The 22,692-nt window shown below is 40.6% G+C and overlaps 1 long non-coding RNA gene across 1 annotated transcript in view; it reads left to right on the top strand.

Annotated features, from left to right (window-relative positions):
• LOC143837932 (uncharacterized) overlaps positions 1 to 21,627 on the top strand; it is a 53,341-nt gene extending 31,714 nt beyond the window's left edge. Inside the window, exons 2-3 of the long non-coding RNA XR_013231141.1 lie at positions 10,760 to 11,007; positions 18,703 to 21,627. This is a non-coding gene — a long non-coding RNA (uncharacterized LOC143837932). The remainder of the gene's footprint in view (positions 1 to 10,759; positions 11,008 to 18,702) is intronic.
• The last annotated feature ends 1,065 nt before the right edge of the window (positions 21,628 to 22,692 follow it).

Below are 22,692 nucleotides of genomic sequence, written 5' to 3'. Positions count from 1 at the left end.
ATAATCTGAAATCCATTATTCTCACAGGTGGTCATTATACATAAAATCAGAAGCAAACTACATAGTTCCTGACAGCATGCTTACAAGCACTGATTTTTTCACTGGTATTGCAAATCCTGTATTCCAACATTATTTTACAGCAGAAACCTACCACTAGAGTGACCATACACTTAACATTACTACCTTTCCCTGCCTGCTTCCATCCCCCTTACCTGATTAATATTTTCATATAATCTATTCTTGTACTTGTATGTACTTCCTCATTCCCTTTTACTTTTTCCATATGCATACTCAAGCCTGCCCTCTGTGTCCATGGCTGAAGAGGTGAGTGACTACAGGAAGGACTTGTTAGTGGTAGCACCACATCCCTGGAATGCCCTCAGCTCCTTGGGGTCCCTATAGACCACAATGTATCATACTACCTAGGCTTTTAACTCAAGTACTACATTTTAATCTGTTCTTATTGTTTACTTCTCAGTTTAATGAGAATCATTTTAGGCAGCTGAAGGGTGTTTTGTACTATTGTACTATTTGTACTATTGTATGCCAATGTTTATGAGCCTCTTGTGGCGCAGAGTGGTAAGGCAGCTGTCTGACAGCTTTGCCCATGAGGCTGGGAGTTCAATCCCAGCAGCCGGCTCAAGGTTGACTCAGCCTTCCATCCTTCCGAGGTCGGTAAAATGAGTACCCAGCTTGCTGGGGGGTAAACGGTAATGACTGGGGAAGGCACTGGCAAACCACCCCGTATTGAGTCTGCCAAGAAAACGCTAGAGGGCGTCACCCCAAGGATCAGACATGACTCGGTGCTTGCACAGGGGATACCTTTACCTTTACTTATGCCAATGTTTGGTTTTGTTATTTATGTTTTTAAGATTATATTGAGTCCATTGAGCAGGTTTCTGATCAAGCAGCATTTAACTTTTCTAGACAAGGATATAATATATTTTTAATTCCCTCCCACTTTAGTGTCCAGTGACAGGAAACCTCCCCCAAGGTGTTGCCTAGTGCTTTCTTAATAGTTGGCCTGCACACAACTGACCTCCACCCATTTGCTCTTCATATGAATTCTCTCCCCCCCCCCCTTCAACTTGTGCTTCCTTCTGAGCCTGTCTGTATTCTTGAATTCAAATCATGGCGAGTATAATCCTCATCCCTACTCCTAGAATAGTTATATGAATACTTGTGAACAATGAACTTCTACATTTTGTCCAACAAAGTATAATCATTATCACTTTTGTTCCTCTACCTGATACCCTGGAGAAATGCTGCCAGAGAAGACCGACTGATGGTCTGATTCAGTATATGGCAACTTCATGTGCCTTTATTTAAGACAGCAGCATTGACTCAGGGGTAGAACATCTGATTTGCATGCAAAAAGTCCTAGATTCAGCCATCTCCTTTTAGAAGAATCAAGGAAGATGGTGTTATGAGAGGCCACTATTGTGGAGCTGCTGCCAATTGGAGAAGATAATGTATTTCTGTATTTATATTTTTAATTATTATATGTTTTACTTAATTTTTAAGAACCAGTTTGGTGTAGTGGTTAGGAGTGCGGACTTCTAATCTAGCATGCCAGGTTCGATTCTGCACTCCCCCACATGCAGCCAGCTGGGTGACCTTGGGCTTGCCATGGTACTGATAAAACTGTTCTGACTGAGCAGTAATATCAGGGCTCTCTCAGCCTCACCCACCCCACAGGGTGTCTGTTGTGGGGAGAGGAAAGGGGAAGATGACCGTAAGCCGCTTGGAGACTCCTTCTGGCAGAGAAAAGAGGCATATAAGAACCAACTCTTCTTCTTCTTCTTCTTCTTCTTCTTCTTCTTCTTCTTTTTCTAATATTATTTAACATGTTTTTTTTACTATAAAAAGGTTCTCATGTTTACCACCCTTTTATACATGGGAAAGTAACACAGAAATGGTTTAAAAAATTAACAATTCTATCCTTAATAGAACAATAGCATGTCTCAATATAAGGCAACTGCATGCATTAATGTCTATCTCCTGTAGAAGTACCAAAACTATTTTTTTTGCAGAATTTTTATTTTATTTTCCAAAATTAAAGATGATACAGTACGAATAATCTACATTGTTAATACAGAAAAAAATAGGTTATGCTCTTCATTTGATACACTTAATTCCCCATTTCGGTCCCCTTTTAGATTATTTTCTTAAGTAATTCAGATAAGGGCCCCATTGTTCTTGAAAGACCTCTTCTGTTCTTCCATTGACTATCAGTGTCAGTTTGGCCATCCTGGCAAAGTCAGCTAGTTTGTTCAACCAGTCTTCTATCGAAGGTAGTTCTTGCGTTTTCCATTTCTTGGCCAGTTCCAGTCTTGCTGCCGTCGTCACGTAGAAGAATAAACTTTGTGTGTGAATTGGGAGGCACTGCGGAGGTATACTTAGTAACATAGATTCAGCTTTCATAGGAAATCTAAGACCCCACATTTTTTGCATAATGGTGTGTATTTTAGCCCAGAACTCGTACACTTTTTTACATCTCCACCACATATGAAAGAAAGAACCTAGTTTATCATCACATTTATCATCACATCATCACAGTACCAAAACTATTTTGACCCCCCCCCTCAGTTGTTCAGCTAGATACTTCTCAATGACTCATTATGCACGGCCGCCACTATGGCGGGTGGGGGTCTGAGGGAAGATACGGAGGAGGAAGCTGCGCGGCAAGCCATGTACAAACGGCATGGCAGCAACGCCCGGAGCAGCCAGGGGTAACAGCCAAAGAGACAGCAATGCGGAACAAACAGGATGGGAGCTCAGTGCGGGGCTTCCCGGACCCGGCCCATCAAGCAAGCCGCTGCGCCAGAAGCGCCCGACAGCCGGGCTGCCGAGGGTGCGCGCATGTGCAGACGACACATATGATGGGTTCGCTCGGTGTGTCCAGGCTGCTGGAAAAGGAAGGGGGGGGGAGCCAGCAGACACAGAAGGCAAGGGAAGGCACAGCGGCCCGCAGCAGTCGAGGGGCCGGAGACTGCAGGATGGAGCGCATGGCAGCCACGGTAGCAGCAGCCCTCCCCGATTATGCACGCTTTCTCTCCAGCGCTGTGTCTGGTTGTGTCCTGGCCAGGTGGCAAGCTTCACTTTCTTCTACGTTTCCCTAACACTTGTTTTTCAGTGGCCTGCATTGAACCTGCACTCAGCCTCTGTTGGCGGCGTGCATTATCAGGGATTTCTGCTGCTGTCGTTCCAGCTCTGAGGCAGACCTTCCCCTCTGTGCCTAATGGGTCAATGACATTTTCTGTACAACAGATGTAAACAGTTTTAGGAAACATGTCATGGATCTTATGTGGACTTAGTGAAAAGTCCCATCCATATTATTTGTCCTTTAACTGATAAAACATGATGATTTTTACCCTTCACTAGAACTGTCTCTTCTGCTCATGTTTATGCAAAACAGAAATTTGGGAGGAGGAATGTGAAGAAAAAAGGAACAGTAACATCAGAAGAAAATATCAAAGGTCTAGTCGCAACATCTTAAGGCTTTTATCAAAGTAGTGAGAGAATACATTAAAGTAACAATATGTGTAGCTTACATGTGACAGGACTACCAACTCAGCACTATGCCTGATGAACATCGATGTGATCATGATTTACATGCATGCTTTGTTTGTGGGCCTGGCTCCAGTCAAAGCCTTGTTGCCAAAACTCTGAACAAAAAGTTTGAACAGGTAAGTTTCTTTTTTACTCATAGTTTTACAGAGGTCATACAGCCAGAATATTTTAAACCATGTATTTTGCCTTTTCCTCTTCAAAGCATCTGTTGTTTGGAAGCTAAATGTATCCTTTGAAACATGCTTGTATTCAGGGCATTGTATCCCCATGTTCAAAAGCACTGATAAGCCCTAGTTATACAGTCGTAATCGTATAAAAACAATATCCTGTGGCACACCCACAGCTGTGGATCTTCCTGGTTATCAGAAGAAAAAGGAGATAAACAAAGATAGGTATTCCTTGGGGGAGAAGGATAATCCATGCTTCAGATCTAAAATTTCTTCTCACTAGAATTCACTAAATAATTGACATAAACTCAGAATACATAAAAAGTGGTAAAAAAACTGAAAAAGTGGTGAGAAAACAAAGGTAATTTAAATGTAGGAAAGCAGGAGAAGTCAGCCTAATATCATCAAGCTGCAACTAGCAGCACTCAGCAGGAATTGGGGGGTGGGGCCAAGGCCTCAGTCATACTGAAAGGGGCTCCCAAAGTGAGAAAAACAAAAGTAAAATATTCCTAAACAGGAACGTGAGCAATGAAAGAGACAACCTAATACAATTTGAACACACATTGTTCAGCTACAGGAATTTTGTTTTCAAAATTCAAACAGCTGGCTTACCAGGATAAGAAGATTTCCGATAATGTCTGGTATAATGCTGAAATGACAAAAATATCAGTTCAGCCCTTGATTTTTGCAAGTGACATTCCATGTGGCCAGCTGAAGAAAAAAAAACTTGTGAGACCAAGAAAATGAAAGTTTTTTTATATCTAAAGTAGACAAAATATTATATATGAAAGAGCAAAATTTAATAGGAAATGCCATGAGCAAGGTGAAACTGTAAAAACTTTCATCACTGAACTACACATACTTTGTGAACATTGTAATTATGAGAGATAACAAGGAGAACTCAAAAATGCCAGGATACTCATGAGCCCAAGAGACAAAATTATTTCCAGTTGGATTCAGTATCAGATAACGAAATCAGAAGAAAAACAGCTTAAGTGGTATGAAGAGCAATCAGAATTGCTACTAACTGGGAATTTTCCAACATGTTATTTACATCAGGCTTTCTTAAAAACCAAAAGAGGACAGACACTCAAAAAAGAGGACAGGTCCTCTAAAAGGAGGACATCTGGCAACCCTACATTATGAAGGACATATATGTGAGAGGCTTGGTAAGGCAAATAATGGGCAACAGAGAATCTTGGATGTAGGAGACATCATTACAGCAGTTTTCAGGGCATTCAGAAACAATAGAAACCGCAGGGGAAAGATATCATGAACAAGTATGCTAAGTCTAAGGATTGCCTTTTATCTACAGGAGCAGAAATGCAAATTAGCTGGTTCTTCCTTAGGGATGCCAGCCTCCAGGTGGGACCTGGGAATCCCCTGGAATTACAGCTCATCTCCAGACTACAGAGATCAGTTCCCCTGGAGTAACTGGAGGCTTTGAAGGGTGGAAAATATGGCACTGCAATCCACTGAAGCCTCTCTCCTCTCCAGGCTTCATTAATAGAATTAGTAAACTGTCCAAACACTAGATACCTCCTCTTTACTTCAATTATATTCATAGCTTTATTACATGGGTGTGTTTCTTGATTTCCCCCCCCCCCCTCCTTTGCTTCCTGATGCAAGTTTCTCATCAATGGCTCACAACATTCTGAGATTTCTCTATATCACAAAAGGGTAATTTCCTAATGAAACTGCAAATGTAGTTTTATACAGTTTCTTTCCTTTGTCGGTAATGATGTAATCAAAAGGACTCAGAAATAGCCCAACTGCGGTCTTACAGTGTCTACAGTGGATAAAACACTTACAGGATCTCACTGAGTGAGCAAGATAGCAACAAACATAGAAAGGTTTGAATCACTAATTCACTTTTGATAATGCACTCAAAGTCCTCACAGGTAGCCTTTATTATATGCACATTTGTTCAGATATCCAGCATGTCAGCGTTATCATCAACAGAATGACATATAAATCCACCGCCATAAATCCACTGCCAATCCACCGCATAGTTGCTATTTTTATTAAAAGACAATCGTCAGCCTAGCAACCCCGATCTGAATGTTTCTTGCCTTGAAAGTCTACAAAGTCACCAGAAGTCAGCTGTGACTTGATGGCAAAAAAAAAAAAGTTAGGAATTGTATATGCTACTGTAGTCACATAGCAAAGATTTGGAGAAAACTTTTTAGAATCTAACTCCACTGACGTTTCAAATTCAATTGCAGTGATATAGGGGTATTTTGTTTGTTTGTTTTCTTACAAAGTTGAAAATGAATGGAATTAATAGAATTAGCATAACAGATGGTCTACAAGAGTAAAGCTGAAAGACAAGACTGAAGCCTATGAACAGAAGATCAAAAACAACATTCATGCATACAATAAATTAATTGTTCTAGTTCCTTTTTGAAACAGAGGACATTTCTTCTGTTAATTTAGGAATTAAATTTAGAAGAATTAAATTTTATAATTATGACTGAATGAAACCAACATTAAAAATAACATCAGTAAAACAGGAACTTCCCCATTTGGAATTAGAAAATCTTATATTATAATTTAAATAGGATGCTCTTTGGCTCTGTAAAGTGCTCTCACATGCTATTTCATGTTTAATTTAACCCTTTGAGCCATTTTGCAGAATGCATCATGAATATGTGTCATGGAAATCAAAGAGAAAGATAAGTTTGATTAATTCAGTTTGGATAGGAAATCGGAATATATCAACTTCTAGTACTGAAGATAAACCAGGATTCCTGTTGGTGTTTATAATTGGTTGGAAATTGTTTCAGGGAATATCCTCTATGAAAGATGTAAGGAGCCTCTGAATCAGTTCAGCAGGATCTGAGCAGGTGAGCTAGAAACTTCATTCTCCTGGTATCAAGGAACCCAGTGACAGAAGGAAGGTTTGCCTTGGAGAAATGCAGACATTATTGGGGCTATGGCTTCTCACAAGTGTTACTAGAAAGTCAAAGTATGTTTGAAGGACTTTATATAGTGGAATGCCTTCTTGGCTGAATGGAAGATAAGTGGATCTTGCTGATTTTCAATTCTTTGTTAACCTAAGATCTGTCCCAAGGTATTTGCTGACTGACATCCACAGAAATAAGCTTTATATATTTGTCCCCCTTGCAGCTAAATTTCAGATTCAGCCACATTGTATGATGAAGAGCACAATCCAATCAGGCCTGTGTGTGTTTATTTTCTTGTTGTCAGTCACATCCCAGATGCTAAAGACTGGCAGTCCTTCAGGCAGTAATTTGACATTATAACAAATAATATGTCCTTAGCAAATCAAACCCTCTGAGGAATAAATATTGTTATCTCATATAACCAACCTCAGGACTACAGACCAGTGTGGTAGTCTTACAGCATTTCAAGTATTCACACTGTCTGGAGGTTCCTCAGGAACTACAAATTTCAGGCTTTAGGAGCAGCATTTCAGAATGCGCACAGCATGTCTTGGCTGTTCCAATTGGCCCCATGTATTTCCCCCCCCATTGTTCAAAACAAATGATCTCATATTGTAAATTAAATTCTGTAACATTAATTGCAGAAATAATTGGTGATCTAGGAAGACTCAAAATGAACATATATTAATCTCATATTTTCAAAATATTTGAAAGGAAGTTCTTTATTTTTCTTTTGTTCCTTTTCACACAACACTACAAATTTATCTATTACTTATTGATGTGTGCATTAAATAGCTTCTACATGTATTATAGTTATGGCCACATATATATACGGGAACAGTAGCTGGACTTTACTAAAGAAAATGTTGTGGCACACATATCAGAACAAATCTGGCCTCTCAAGGAAGTCCACAAAGAAAGGGAGTATAGTGATCCAGAATAGAATAATCTCAAAGACCAGTAAGAAGATGGCATGGTAACAATTATATAATCTCATTATGTAGATTAGGAGCTAACTCATTATCAAAATAAAATTTATTTAGGCCCAGGTGCAGAAGCACCTGAGAATTGCAAGAATGTCCAGTTTACAGAAGTCAAGATATTATTCAGATTCAGAAAACCTTTATTGGCATAAAATGATGCCAGCTGCAGGCTTTCTTGGATACTGGTTTCATACCCTGGGTACATCTGGACTGGATTACTGCAATGTGATCCACACAGGGCTGTCCTTGAAAGTGTACAGAAACTTCAACTAGTGCAGAATGCTGTAGCCAAGATGTTGGAGTGGATTGTAGGGACCCTGTCACTCTACTCTTGGTTCATCTATAGTGCTGCCCAGTTTATTGCTGGCACAATTTAAGATGCTGGTGCTTTGAAGCCCTATAACATTTGGAACGAACCATATGAAGGACTGTCTGCACCCTTACAAACCTACCTGTCCATAAGGATCATCTTCAGATGTCCCGCTTAGGATGTTCCAGCCTTCTAAGATTAGGCAAGTAGTAGCTCAGGCCTTCTTGGTCACAGCACAAAAGCTCTGGAACTCGCTCCCCAGGAAGATGCCATCTCCCACTAGTGCGTGGAGACTTTTGAATCATAGAATCATAGAATCATAGAGTTGGAAGGGGCTATACAGGCCATCTAGTCCAACCCCCTGCTCAACGGAGGATCAGCCCAAAGCATCCTAAAGCATCCAAGAAAAGTGTGTATCCAACCTTTGCTTGAAGACTGCCAGTGAGGGGGAGCTCACCACCTCCTTAGGCAGCCTATTCCACTGCTGAACTACTCTGACTGTGAAATTTTTTTCCCTGATATCTAGCCTATATCGTTGTACTTGAAGTTTAAACCCATTACCCATTTTGTTTTGTTTTGTTTTATTAGGCATTCTCTCCATGATACCTCCTTCCTAACCAATGTTTTAAAAACGTTTTAAACTGTTTTAGATGCATTTTAACTCTGTTTTAAAATCTTTTGAAAGTTGTTTTAATGAGGTATGTTTGGGAGAGGCTTTATTTTAATGCTTTTATAACATATTTTATCATGTATGTTTTAAATTGTTAACCACGCTGGTGCCCTTAATAAATAATAATATGAACCATAAGCACTTGCATATATACCATAAGCACTCCCAATTTCTGCTTACTCTGTTGATCCTCTGTGATCCCAGTAATTTCAGTGCTGTGGATCAGGGGATTCTCATTTGGAATGCAAACAAAGTTGTTCATTGGCAAACTGCCCCAGGGAATGGGAAGATGGAATCAGGTTAATTCCGTTTTACTACCTTCTTCCAGCAGATCTTCCACTGTGGAAAAGGTTTCATCCAATTCCTTCTCCGCACTTCTGCCCCCCACCATGCTTCTTTGCTTTGTGTCCATGAGTTTTCCCCTGTCCCCAGGACCAACTTTTTAGGGATCTCAAGGGGCTGCTAGAGAGGAGGAGAAAGCAGGAAAGATCCAGATTTAATCCCATTTTATTTTTACTGAGAAACACAAATTCTCACTGAAAGAAAGCTGTGCAGTGTTGGTTTTCCTGTTTCACAGTTTCTGTAATTAAAATATGTGTTAAATATTTCCACATAGAGATAAAACAGATGAGAAAATTACTTTGCATGTGTGGTGCAAGAACCACCCAACTTTGAAATGTCAGCTTTATCCTTTGTACACTAAGCAGGTGTTTGGATTGACTAAGCAGCAAGGGATGGTCTCTAATATTGTTGCCTCATTAAAAACAAATTTAATTTTATAAAACATAAAAAGCAATGTTCATGTCTTGCTTAACCCTAGTTCATTACACTGCAATGCAAAGCTATAGAATTACAATAGTTTAATTGTGAGTCATGATCTCCATTCAGTTGGCAATGAAACAGCATGTTCACCAATCAGTTTCTGTAGCAAAACAAGGGCTGTAGGTTTAATTACAATTAGAACATGTGCATATAAATTAATTACAGCTTTCTCAATTAGAGACTGCTTCCCTTATTCTGGTACAAGCATTTATTTTGGATTACAAGATTTTGAGCCTAGGATAACTACCTCTGGGCAGCTACATCTTATATCATTTGCAAATGCTGAACTACTTAGAAAGCAGACATTAACACTGCATTAGCTTCCCACCCATGTATCCATAACAAACCAAACACTTTCATGGGCTTCTTACATTATGGTGTAAGCATTATGTTCAAGCATTATGTTCTTTCTGCCCACATGGGGATTGGGCAGATGTCACATGTAAACTGGTCACCACATGAATCCCTAACAGAGACAAAAATATATCCAACCAAATGGCAAAGCATGGTGAACCTTTCACAAAATGAATCTATAAAGTAGATAGCTAAACCTACCACCTTGAATTAATAAAACCACCATTGATTGTAATAATGAAGCCATCCACAAAACTTCCCTGTTGCTTGACTCTTGGAGTCTTCAGAGGGTGAAGGAGCTTTGGATAAGTGATTGTTGCTGCTAAGCATTTCTGTATTCTATAAGTAATATGCTCTGACCTGAATGGCCAGCTTGTTCAATCTTGTCAGCTCTCAGAAACTAAGCTGGGTCAGGCTAGGGAAGGCTAGGGAAGGCTAGATGCTTTTGGCTCACAAGATGTCTGTTGTGGAGAGAGGAAGGTTGGAGATTGTAAACTGCGTTGAGACTCCTTTGGGTAGCAAAAACAAGGTACAAAAAAAATCCAGTTCTTTTTATTTATTTCGTTTACATCCTACCTTCCTGTGAGGTAATTTAGCCTGACTATGTGGAGATGGCCCATGGTCATCCATGACAGTGGGGATCTCCCAGATCCTAGTCCAACATTCTAACCATTACATTACAGTAGCTTTTCTGAAATAAGCTATCAAAAACAGTTTGTCTTTTCTCCAAAAGGAACAACATTAAGTAGCTGTCCAAATATACAAAATAGGAAGTGAAACAAAGAATATTTTGAAATTTCCTTAACCTGTACAAGTTCTATTATTTTTAAAAGATGGCAAGAACATTTTAAGTATTAGTAGATTTCAGAAATTCTGAGAAATGTACTGGCAGGCTGTCTCCAAAAGTAATAGCATAATAATATTCCAGATACCAGACAAAATTAATACAGGATGAAATGTCTCTTTCATCACAGCAGGAAAGCTCAAAGGAAAAAAATCCTGTCCTGAATATGGATCAAGGTTTTGCGTATTTAAAAGGGCAAGCCACCCAAATACATGGTGATGCAGAAATGTTTATCTCAGACTGAGATTAAGAAGTGCCATCTACATAGGAGCCCATACAATTTCATGATATCCTCAGATTTCTGAATAATTTTCATCATCAAACAAGGACATTTCATCCAAACCCGCAAAATACATTTCCTATACCTTCAGGAGATGTGTGAGTATGACTGTAATATCCAATACATCTAAAACCTATTAAAACATAATGGGCATGGTATCCTCTTTGCACACACAGCTGTACTCACAAGAGGGCGTTCCACAGGATTCAACAGATACTTGGGTTTTATTGTAAGCATAAATAACCTATGTGAACAGCTCAGGTAAAGGACCAGTTAGGCAGAATATTCATATGGGAAGCACATATAGACTTCCTGTAGTAGAATAGCACTATGTCATGGTGTGCATGTGGTTATTGAGCCCCTGAGAGATTTTCTCCTGAATCTAAGAAGATGGGTTATGCACAATGTATGCTTACCTGGAAGGAGAATTCAAAGGATCCTGGAACTAAATACACATCTTAACTCCTCCAGCTTTATGCTCTAGCAGAAATTTAGGCTTGGGAGGCAGGAGTTGGGGGATTCCTGTACTTCCCCAATGTTATGTAACCCGAGATAAATTGAACTGGCCTATAGTGTTTGTTCAGATCTGTTTTGTATCCAGAATTATCTAATCTAATTATATCTGTAGCACTACCTTAAGAAAGGTACAAACTGTAGCATTTCATTTGTACTGCTTATATCTCCTCTCCCCTTTCCTATTTGATTTTTGGTTTTGGATTGAAAATTAAATCTGAGAAAGAGTTCTTGGGAACTCAAACTCTTACTTGCTATATCATGACATACTAAGCTGAGTAGGTGCAGAGTTACAAAGTATGGCATAGTCATAGCACTGACTCAGTATAGGATAAAGGAACTATAAATATGCAAAAATGCAAATACCCATATTTAATCTTGTAGACTAAACTTGAGTTTACCCACTAAGAATCTTTGCATCATTTTAGCAATATGAGATTGTACACAAAACCTTTCAAAAGTCAATAATTTAAACCAAAGCTCACTAAAATGGTTGACTCCCAAGATCTTTATTATCAATATTATTTTATGTGTTTATTTATTTATTTTATTATTGTATTTATACCCCATCACTTCTCCAAGGACTCGCGGCGGCTATCATTATTAACAACAACAATAATTTAATTTCTATACCTACAGCTGCACTTGGCATTTTCTTTACTTTCAGTTTTTTTCCTTAAAATATTTATACCCCACCTTTTCTTCTAGCTCTGATGCTTTCCTCCAACTTAAGGGGTTCTTCAGCCAGAGGAAGAACCATAAATTAAAGGAAATTACCTTATGCTAGAGATATGCTACTTGGAAGATGGTTGTATTAATCCCACCTTAATTATAGGTAAATTCCAACAACATAAAAGCTGTGGCTATTTTCACATGTGACATGTTTATTTATACTTCCCTCTGGTAAAAAGGTTATTTTGAACAGTGTGTATATTTAAGAGTATATCCCTTGTGCTTTCTGTCTTATGTAAATAGCTATACATAAATGATACATACTCGATAAAAATGGCATACTTAACATCACATGTGAAAATGTCATGAGCCTATCCTTATATGAATCAGATTTTCCCTGACATAGCCACCATACAACAGTCATGAACATGTCTGCTTATGGCATCAGCAATGATAAATTGTTAATGATTGCATTCCTAAAAGACTGCAGACAGTGAAGACTGTCAACATTTTGTAAAATCACCCTCCGAAAATGTGACCCAGCCTTGGTCAAAATAAAACCACAGCTAATAACTGAGTAACTGGCCAAAACTCTAAAGTGCCCAAGAGTTTTATAAATCTAAACAATACATATTGTATGTTCATCCAAAAAGAATACCAGGAACACTGCCCTAGTTCTCCACAATGCCTTGTATTTTCTTCCTCCAAAGTTAGCCTACATCATTAGCGATGGAGGTATGCAGTGGCCATAGCAGTATCTTTCCAAGGCAAAAAAGAAAGCTTCCAAACATATCACGCTTTTCCAATTCTAACTGAGCCGAAGAATAATACTAGGGGGAGGGGGACCCAAACAATCAGATTTATAGAGCAAAAACATCTTTATACTGATTGGGGGAAGGAAAATGCGGCTTCCAACAATCACTTGCCATTATTGGCAAATAAATACCGGCAAAGTACTTGTGACACAGGGTGTCAAGCATTCCATCTCATTCATTATATTGGAAGACATGCTATACATCTATCCGCTGCTATAATAAGACAGCTTTAATTGGAGTTATACATACCTGCCCATACCAACTGTATTCCAGCATTGTAACTGTAGGGAAAGCCAAGCCTTAGAAAAAGTCAGGAAAAGTTTGTGAATACCCACTGTTTCATTAAGTGCAAAGCAAATGCCCGTACTGCTTCTTTCCTTTTCAAGGGAGGGTGCTCCAGTCCACAACTTTTTTTTTTAACTGAGCCACCAGCACAGCTACAATCTGAGCTTTGTTGAAGTGTTGTACTCTTACTGCTAAAACCTGTTGATAATGAACCTGAACCCATTATTTTGAGTCAATGAATTGAAAGAAATAGGGCAAAGAATGAAAGCCACAGGGCCAATTACCAGCATTCTTTGATGTATTACTCGCTAGCACACACCAAATCACTTTGTGTCTTTGTCTTGATCCCCTCTGTTATTCATTAATTATTCTGGAAGGGTTAGAGTTCAGATAGCTAATTGCACAGACAGTCTTACTTGGTGGGGATTCTCCTTACACTGACACTTTCCCCAACTGTGCCCAGCCACCTTGGATTATGCCAATTAATCCAATTCTTGGCATTTTTTTGTACAACGTTCCAGGCTCTGTGTAAAGCTATACCTAAATTATGTTCACGAGCTGACTTCTCTGCTGCCTGAAAGAGATACCACTTTAAGAACTTGCAAGGCCATCACAATGTCAAGGTGCCACAAGATGCCTGGTTGGCTTCGCTGCAACAAACTCACCCACCCACCAGTCATAGCATTAATTGACTGGCTAACATTGGCTAATATCCCAAGGTCTGTAGCTAGCATCCAGCTCTCTTTCCTCTGCAGTTGTACCAATTGGAAGGCACTTTCCATAATCTTTGGCAGCCAGCTACAGCCTAACAATGCTCAATTTGGAAAGCTCTCATGGATAACAACTAGTACAAGGCAGATCATCTTTTTGCATCTTTCTTAGAAGCAACCAAGTTACAGTGGAATGTCCCTCCAATACATGGCTATATGGCCACACACTCAGGCACTGCAGAAAGATTCAATTGGGTAGACATGTTGGTCTGAAGCTGCATAGCTAGGAATGCATTCAGTTTAGCCAGTTACAAGTGGTGCTGGTCTCAGAAAGAAAAAATAGACAAGAATGGCAGCATGGGAAGAATAAATTAAAAGACTGGAACTAAAAGAAGCAAACACATTATCCAGCCAGAAGAACAAAGTCTGAGTGGGACCATTAAGACCAATGAAGTTTTATACAAGGTAAAAGCTTTCATGTGCAAACATACATTTTCAGGTACAGTGAAACAGAATTTCCTCAGCCACTACATATAGGAAGGAAGAAGGTTGTTACCAGGATGGGCTGATTAGAATCGAAATGCATAAAGAACTGGGAGATTATAGCTGAGCCTGGATTTGTCACGACCCAAAGAGTGCAATCCACAGATGCCCTCAGAACCAACCGGCAGGAGTCTCATGCATTGGAACAATACTGATGTCAGTCTTTATTGAGGAAAAATCAGGGAGTATAAAAAAGAAGTTATAATATAGGCTACATAATTTTTGAAAACGCCATTACTCGGAAGGGCTAGGACAGATATACACACAGACCCTCACCTCCCTAAAGGGATGGGAAAGTCCATTCCCACAGTGGACCCTTTTGATCCCAGAGAGTGTGAAAACTAGAGACAGCTTGTCTATGTAGCACTCAGGTACCAAAACAACTCCACAGCCACTGCACAGTATGTTTACATTCTGAGTAGGACTAAGTGATAAGACATTATGATAACAAACCCAGACTCTCTACATCAGACGGCCAGGTAAAGAAGAAAATTGCCAGTTGGGTGGGTTCGTTGCCAGGAGTACAACTCCAAGGTGGGGGACTACACCAAGACTGCCATGGCACATGATAGGATTAAGGTTGCTGATAAGATCTGTGCATGGCAGACAAATACAAAGGTTAAACAGATGTGAGAACGACGTTTATGTCCAATGGCACCACCAAGACCGTTTATGCACTGGGAACTTCTCTGCCCTAGCTCCTGTGCAGGAGTACAAATTAAGGGTGGATGTTGCACACTAGGCCAAATGCTCCCCCATGTGGATGCAGGAAGAGGTGAGGCAACCTGCCATGACTAAAACTCTAGCTTGCAGCTCAGCATGAAACCTCCAGTGCATAAACGGTCCAAGACTAACAAAATTTAATTTTAGGTGTAAGCAAGAACTGAGAAACTTAGCAAGCGTAGATGCAAACTCCTTCAGATACATTGTTTATTTGGAGGTGCCACTGGACTCAAACTTCATAAATCAGCAAAGGCTCAGAAATTACAATTTGAACAGTCACTTGCAAAAATAAAATGGATGTATGTTTTCTAAGTTTTTATCCTAAAAGCTGGGTAACATGGTATGCCCACACCTATACGTTATGCAGCCATCAGCACACTGCCTCAACAATGTATGAAAATATGTGTAGATAATCAATAGCCTACATATGTGTATGGTGTTGCTATGCATCATTCATCTATAAATCAGGTAAGCAAAAATTATATGGCTCAGGGCAATAACCTAATGCATAATGGCTTTGGTTTTAACTAGCTGTTCAAGGAAATTCCCTGCCTTCCCCCAGCTCCCCACAGACTTCTTTGCTCTTCAAACTCATAATCTTTTGGGTTGGATGACCTAATGGAACAGTGAGGGAGGGGGAAAGCTGGGGACCTGCATCAGGAGAGAAAAATTATATAAATACCCTCAAAGGAGCTGCAACTATGTCAAAACACATCTGAGACTTACCTTGGCCGCCCATTGATACTATGGAGAGCCAGCTGGAGGTGGACATGATCACACAGGGGCCTGTCTGCAGCATGCGCTGCATGCATGAAGCAAGTGCAACATTGAGAGGCAAGGTGGGACCTCTGGCACCTATAAAGGCACCACATGCGTAGGTCCCGGACTTTTTGCTCAGGACGCTGCGGAGAGAAGCTTTCCACCCACCCTGTTTTAATGCCGAAACAGCCTTCTTATAGTGTCTGAGGTGAATGTTTCATGGTGACTTACATCACAGCTTGAGGGTTTTCGTGGGATAGAGCCTGTTGGCAGGGAATCCAGTGTGTGATCAGACTCCCTGGAGTTCAGGGCCTCCATATGGGATGGCACATAAATATGCATGGCCGACAGTGCTGGGAAGTCAGGGGCTCATTGCCAGGTGGCCTGAGGGACAGCCAACTGAGGTTTGCACCCCTTTGGCTCCCCCACATGGGTCACTTCCCTTAGCAGTGGATTCCAGTAGGCAATGGGATCTGCTCTCCCAGCGGGAAATGGTGCAGATCCCCAGGGTGCCTCTGGACTCCGTGGGGTGTTGATGCAATCCACTGACTCCTAGTTCAGTCTGCCTCTGCCATGCTGTGCCAACCCTCCTGTGGAAGGCAATAAAAGCAGTGGCCTTGTTTCTACCCAACGTTGGTGTGTTGCATCTTATTCCAGCCCAAAAATGTCCTCCTGCAAGTCAACAGAATGGACCACATAACCCAAGTTATAATTATACTGAATAGATGGCATAACATTCAATGCAGAAACTTTTGAGATAGAACAGGAAATTATGCTGTACAGTATTTTTAAAGCCCAACTTTGGTATTTTGAACACTCTGTAAATTTTCATCAGTGACTATGGAAAATCCAATAGTCAGGTCAAAAGAATAATTCAATAATTACAGGAGTCTTTCATAAGCATCTGTAGAGCACCCAGGAGCATAGGGTATTTGTCAAGCAGGATTAAAGACAAAGGGTTTGTTTATAGATTTCACTGTCTGCCAGAAGAATCTAAATAAGCCTGGGACATACCTTTTCTCTCCATGTGAATGCAGAACATCATACAAGGTTATTAATGACATTTTTGCTGAACTAATGATATCTCACATCATACTATCAGAACCACTCAAGCTCCCTCTTTAGGTGAAAACTCTTCCCATCTAGCTTCACCTTTTATTCACTAATCTGGCCTTTTAGGTTGACCTGTCATACCTTTTAGGCTCACCTGTCACACAGCCTACTGAAATAGGATTAAATCAAAATACTGGAATATTCAAATCTTTAAATACTTATAAACTGAGAAGTATCATCATTTGACCAGACTCAAGACAACTTAAGCAACTCAGAGACAATAAGACATATTCAAAATAGAAATATAAAACAAAACAAAATGAGAGAAAATTAATACAACACAATAGCCTTCAGTGACTAAACAGAAAGAAAAACAAAATTAATATTCAGTAGCACCTTAAAAGATCAACAAACTTTTTCTAGATACAGACTGTTATACTTCATTGGATACAAAACAACTGTTTTGCTGCATATATAAAGTACTGCTGTGAATATAAAGAACCACTGACCTCTAATTTTTTTTATTATGTATCAAAATGTGTAGATAACCTATATAAACATATTTTACACAAAATAGCATCCTGTACATATATTTACAACAGTGTAATTTAAAACTTTACAATTTACAATCCCTCCTCCTCCCCCACAGAGAGAATCCAGATCATAGCACCAGTAAGTTGCTGTAAGAAATATGAAGCTCTTGCCCTCATATGGGACCCTATCCTTTCTGAAGTTAGACTACAGATGAAATTAGGATTTTTGCTGCTGGGCACAAGGCATTCTCTGGAGATAGCTGCCAAAATACCCTCATACCTCAGTAGTTGCTTTCCAATTATTACTCTTCAGACAACGAATATATCAAGGTCCTGATCACATAAGCATGAGAAGTATCTAGAACCATTTGAGAACACATAAACCAAGTATTTGGCAAAGGAATAAAATCCACCGCATGGACGATCTGGCCCCTCCTTACAGTGGCAGTAGCGTAGTCCATCTGGCACCCTCTGCTCTCCCCCCTACTCTATAATGGGTTACTAAGGGGCAGTGTAGATATGAGCTGTGTTTTTGCTGCATCTTATCTTGTTTTTATTATGTGGGGAATTGTATATAATTGATTTTTATATGTTTTATTGTATGGTTTCAGTGGGGGGTTTTATATGCTTGTAACTCGCCTCGGACCTCCAGGGAGAGGTGAGGGATAAATCGGATGGATGGATGGATGGATGGGTGGATGGATGGATGGATGGATGGATGGATGGATGGATGATTTGGTGTCTAACAGACCGCCTCTCCCAATATGTCCCCGAGAGAGCCTTTTGGTCATCTGGAACAAACGTATTGGTAGTCCCTAGCCCCAAAGGCATTTGCCTGCCCTCAACCAGAGCCAGGACCTTTTTGGCTCCAGCTCCAACCTAGTGGAATGAGTTGCTGCTTGAGACTAGGACCCTGATGGAGCTATTTCAGTTCTGCAGGGCCTGCAAGATGGTACTCTTCCACAAGCCCCATAGTTGAGGCCAGGGCAGCTTACTGAAAGGGCCTTCCTCCAGTTTTTGCAGTTCTCCCCAACTCCTTTCTTCCATGCCACCATATCTGATAGGCAGGGAAAGAAATTATGGCAGAAGAATAGGAGAGGGAGTTAGCCAAATTAATTGTTAGGCAGACAATTGGCTATTGTAGTTTTTGGAATGTTAATGGAATTAATAATGTATATTATATGCAGATGACACCCAGCTCTACTTCCTAATGGATGGACGGCCGGACTCCCCCCCAGATACATTTGCCAGATGTTTAGAAGCAGTGGCTGGATGGCTCAGGCAGAGTCGCCTGAAACTCAACCCCTCCAAGACGGAGATCCTGTGGCTGGGTAGAAGGGGGAAGGATCTGGAAGCGCATCTCCCATGCCTGAATCGGGTGCAATTAACACTGGCACCAGAAGCCAGGAACTTGGGTGTGACCTTTGATGCCTCCATGGAGGCTCAGGACACGAAAGTAGCCTGAACGTCGTTTTTTCATCTGTGCCAAGCGTGACTACTAGCGCTCTACCTGCCCTCTGGACACTTGGCGACAGTGATCCATGCGACAGTCACTTCCAGACTAGACTACTGTAACTGGCTCTATGAGGGCCTACCCTTGGCTTTGACCCGGAAATTGCAGCTGGTATAGAACTCGGCTTCAAGGGTCCTTAGTGGAACCTCCTGGAGGGCCTATATTCAGCCGGTGCTAAGCCATCTGCACTGGTTACCAGTCTATTTCTGGATCAAGTTTAAGGTTCTGATTTTAACCTTTAAGGCTATATGCGTCCTGGGTCTGGCTTATCTGTGGGACTGCTTATCTGCTTATGCCCCCTGCAGGGCTCTTCGCCCTGCGGGTATTAATTTACTGGTGGTCCCGGGCCCCTGGGACATACACCTGGCCTCAACCAGGGCCAGGAACTTTTCGATCCTAGGCCCCAACCTTTTGGAACAAGTTCCTGGAAGAGCCCCAGGCCCTGCAGGATTTGTCAGCTTTCCACAAGGCCTGCAAGACGGAGATCTTCTGCCAGGCATATAGTTGAAGTATAGAACTGTGGACTCAGAAGAAAAAAGGAAATCATGAGGCACAATGATATAGTAGTCTTCTCTATGTTTATAGGTGAAAAGGTTATAACATAAAGTCTAAATGGTCAAACGTATGATCAAACATAAAGAGTCAACCAAAACGGGATCCTAGGTTAAGTGACCCGCTTTCTGTTTTATCTTCGTCAGTGGTTGCTCTTCCAATATACTGTCATAGTAGTAGTCGTAGTATCCCCAGATGATTATGAGCAATTTGCCAATGATGAAACATGGTCAGTGCCTGGATGTCATGAATGTCATGATAGAGTTGCAGCTGTGCTGCAATGGAATCTTTCCAGGAGGGATGGCTTACCATCAGCCAGAAATTCATGGATGTACAAAACCATACAAGATAATGGTGAATGATTAAACAAAGATTCTTTAACTTCCAGTTGCAAACAGAGAAACATCTAGAGCATAACCATCCTGATATAATAATAGTAGAAAAATGAAAAATATGGTTTCACATTTCTCAAATATGAAATAGGGCTCAGATAATTGATACTGCAATCCCAGAAGACAGAGCACAAAATACCAAGACCTACAAATAGAGTTAGGTCACCTCTGTGAGAAGAAGGTTACCATCATGCCAATTGACATTGGAGCCCTTGGAACAATGTCTAGAATTCTCAAGAAACACCCAGACATTCTGGGCAAAAACATAAACAGCAAATAACACCAGCTCATCCCCAGAACAAAGTGTTGCTTGGAACACCAAGAGTATTACGAAGATATATCTGCAATTCCCAAGTACTTGGTTAGATCTCAAACAGTACTTCAGTGGTACAGCAGCACCTTTGAGATGCCTTGGCACCAATGAGTTACACTGAGAAGTGTTCAATATAGAACATTCCAAAAAATGTTGAGGAAGAACATGTAGCAAAAAAAGGACAAGAGTAAAATACAGCATTGTTTGAAATGGCCAGTTCGCTTCAGAGATGGTTCATTAACAAAATGAAATTTGCTGCAAGAATCCTCCATCCCTATATCACTTTACTTGGAACTGGGCCAACAACAGATAACATCCGGTTTAGAACAGTAATGTAAAGGGACCTGTGTTGGGGGGAGGGGGCAGGGTTGGGATACCAATTACAATTTGAACTTCACCTAACTGAAAAAGACTGCAGACTTCACTCAATTAACAGTAATAGGATTAAAAACCTAGCTTTGGAACTAAAGATTTAAATAGGAAAAAATCTTGGCAAATACACACTGCATGCGCCAAATTAATCTCAAAATAAATATGCAGCCTTGGGTAAAATAAATGGAATGTGGAGTTTTAGTTCTCTTCATACCTTGACACATGCACACACACACACCCTCCGCACATACATTTTCTAATTTGTTTTCTTATTAATATCTGTTTTATGAACTATGACCACCATACTAGAACATCTGAGTTTCTGCTTTGAGTATTTTTTTAAATATCAAAGTCATTCAAAATAAGCTTCCTTCTACTTAAGTGTGTCAGTATCAGTTCTGCTGGGTATCCCACATATTCAAGGTGCCTATTGCAATAACTTCGGGAATCTGATGGAAGGGCAAGGTAACCAGCAGAGGAAATCAGGTCAGACTAGGTGAGTTACCTCATCAGTTTTCGTTCAAGAAATGATTCACAAACAGATATTCACACAATACACATGTCCATTTTTTCCTCCACTGTCCTGTCATCTTCCTTGAAGTTTGGGCTTCCATTGTGGAGACTACTGGTTTGGATCCCAACCAGATAATTACATCCAAAATTGTACTTCCATGAGCCTAAGGACACCTTTGAGAAACAGAAGAGCACAGTTCTGGTGGATAATAAGTTGAATATGAGCCAAATGTGATATGGCTACTAAAAAGACTTATGCAATATTAGGCTGCATTGCTGGGGGGAACAGAATCTAGAACAAGGGAAATTATATCACTGTATTCTGCATTGGTTAGACCTCTTTTGGAATATTATGTCCAATTCTTTGTCTCACTGTTCAAGAAGGATATTGACAAGTTGAAACTTGTCAGAGAACAGTGACTAGAATAGCTGAGGGGTTGGAATCCATGTTTTATGAGGAGAGGTTGAGAGTAGGTTTGTGTTCCATGGGTCCGATCCAGAGCAATTCAGCTTTGGTACCCATTAAAGTCAATGGAGCCACTGACTTTAATGGGAATTCCGGAGTGCCCACCTTTCCCAGGGCCTGGGGTGGAGGTTCCAGTTATAGCCTCCAAACTTTCAGGGTAGCTCTGGGAGACTCTTCCCTGCCCCCCTCCAAATTCCATAGTGATTGGTCCAAGGGTTCCACTTATAGGTGCTCCTGAAGAAGGTGCCCCATCTCTTCATTATAGTCAATGGAGAGTCCATCCCATTGGATAGAATGGAGCAGATGGGAGGGGGCACCCTCTTTTGGAACCCCTGGATGTGGACCCTGTGTTGCAAAATTTTAAGCGGTCAGGGAAGAACCTTTCAGAGCTGCCCTGAAAGTTTTGAGGCTGTAACTGGACCCCCCCAGACCCCAGGAAAGGTGGGGATGCTGGAATTACCATTAAAGTAAATAGTGCCATTGACTTAATTTTTATTTTATTTATTTTTTATTTATTGTATTTATATACCACCCTTCCCGAAGGCTCAGGGCAGTTTACATGAAACAACAAAATAGTACAGGTAACATCATTCAACTAACAGTAAGATAGTAACAACAACAATAATATTTACATAATAACAATAACAACAATAACATTAAAGGGAGGTGAAACTGCAAGTAGCCTTAGCTCAACTCATACTGAGACCCAGGGGTAGGGTGGATTTGTTAACAGTCATGGTAGGAGGGGAGGGCTTGGGGGCCAATTGGAAGCCATCGATAGGTCGACCTCAACCAAATGCCTGGTGTAGGAGCTCCCTTTTGCAGGCCCTGTGGAACTGCTTTAGTTCTGTCAGGGCACCGAAGCCTAATCTTTAATGGGCACCGAAGCCTAATTGGGCCCCTGATGTACAAATCTAGTTGAGAGAGTTGGGTATGTGCAGGTTGGAGAAGAGGAGGACAAGGGGTGATATGATAGCTGTGTTTAATTTTGTAAAGGTAGATATGTTGACGAAGGAGCCAATTTGTTTACTGCAGCTTTAGAGATAAGGGCAGAGT

Source organism: Paroedura picta, chromosome 5 (genome assembly GCF_049243985.1).
Source record: "Paroedura picta isolate Pp20150507F chromosome 5, Ppicta_v3.0, whole genome shotgun sequence".
Taxonomy (NCBI): Eukaryota; Metazoa; Chordata; class Lepidosauria; order Squamata; family Gekkonidae; genus Paroedura; species Paroedura picta.
This window is presented reverse-complemented; position numbering and strand designations above follow the sequence as displayed.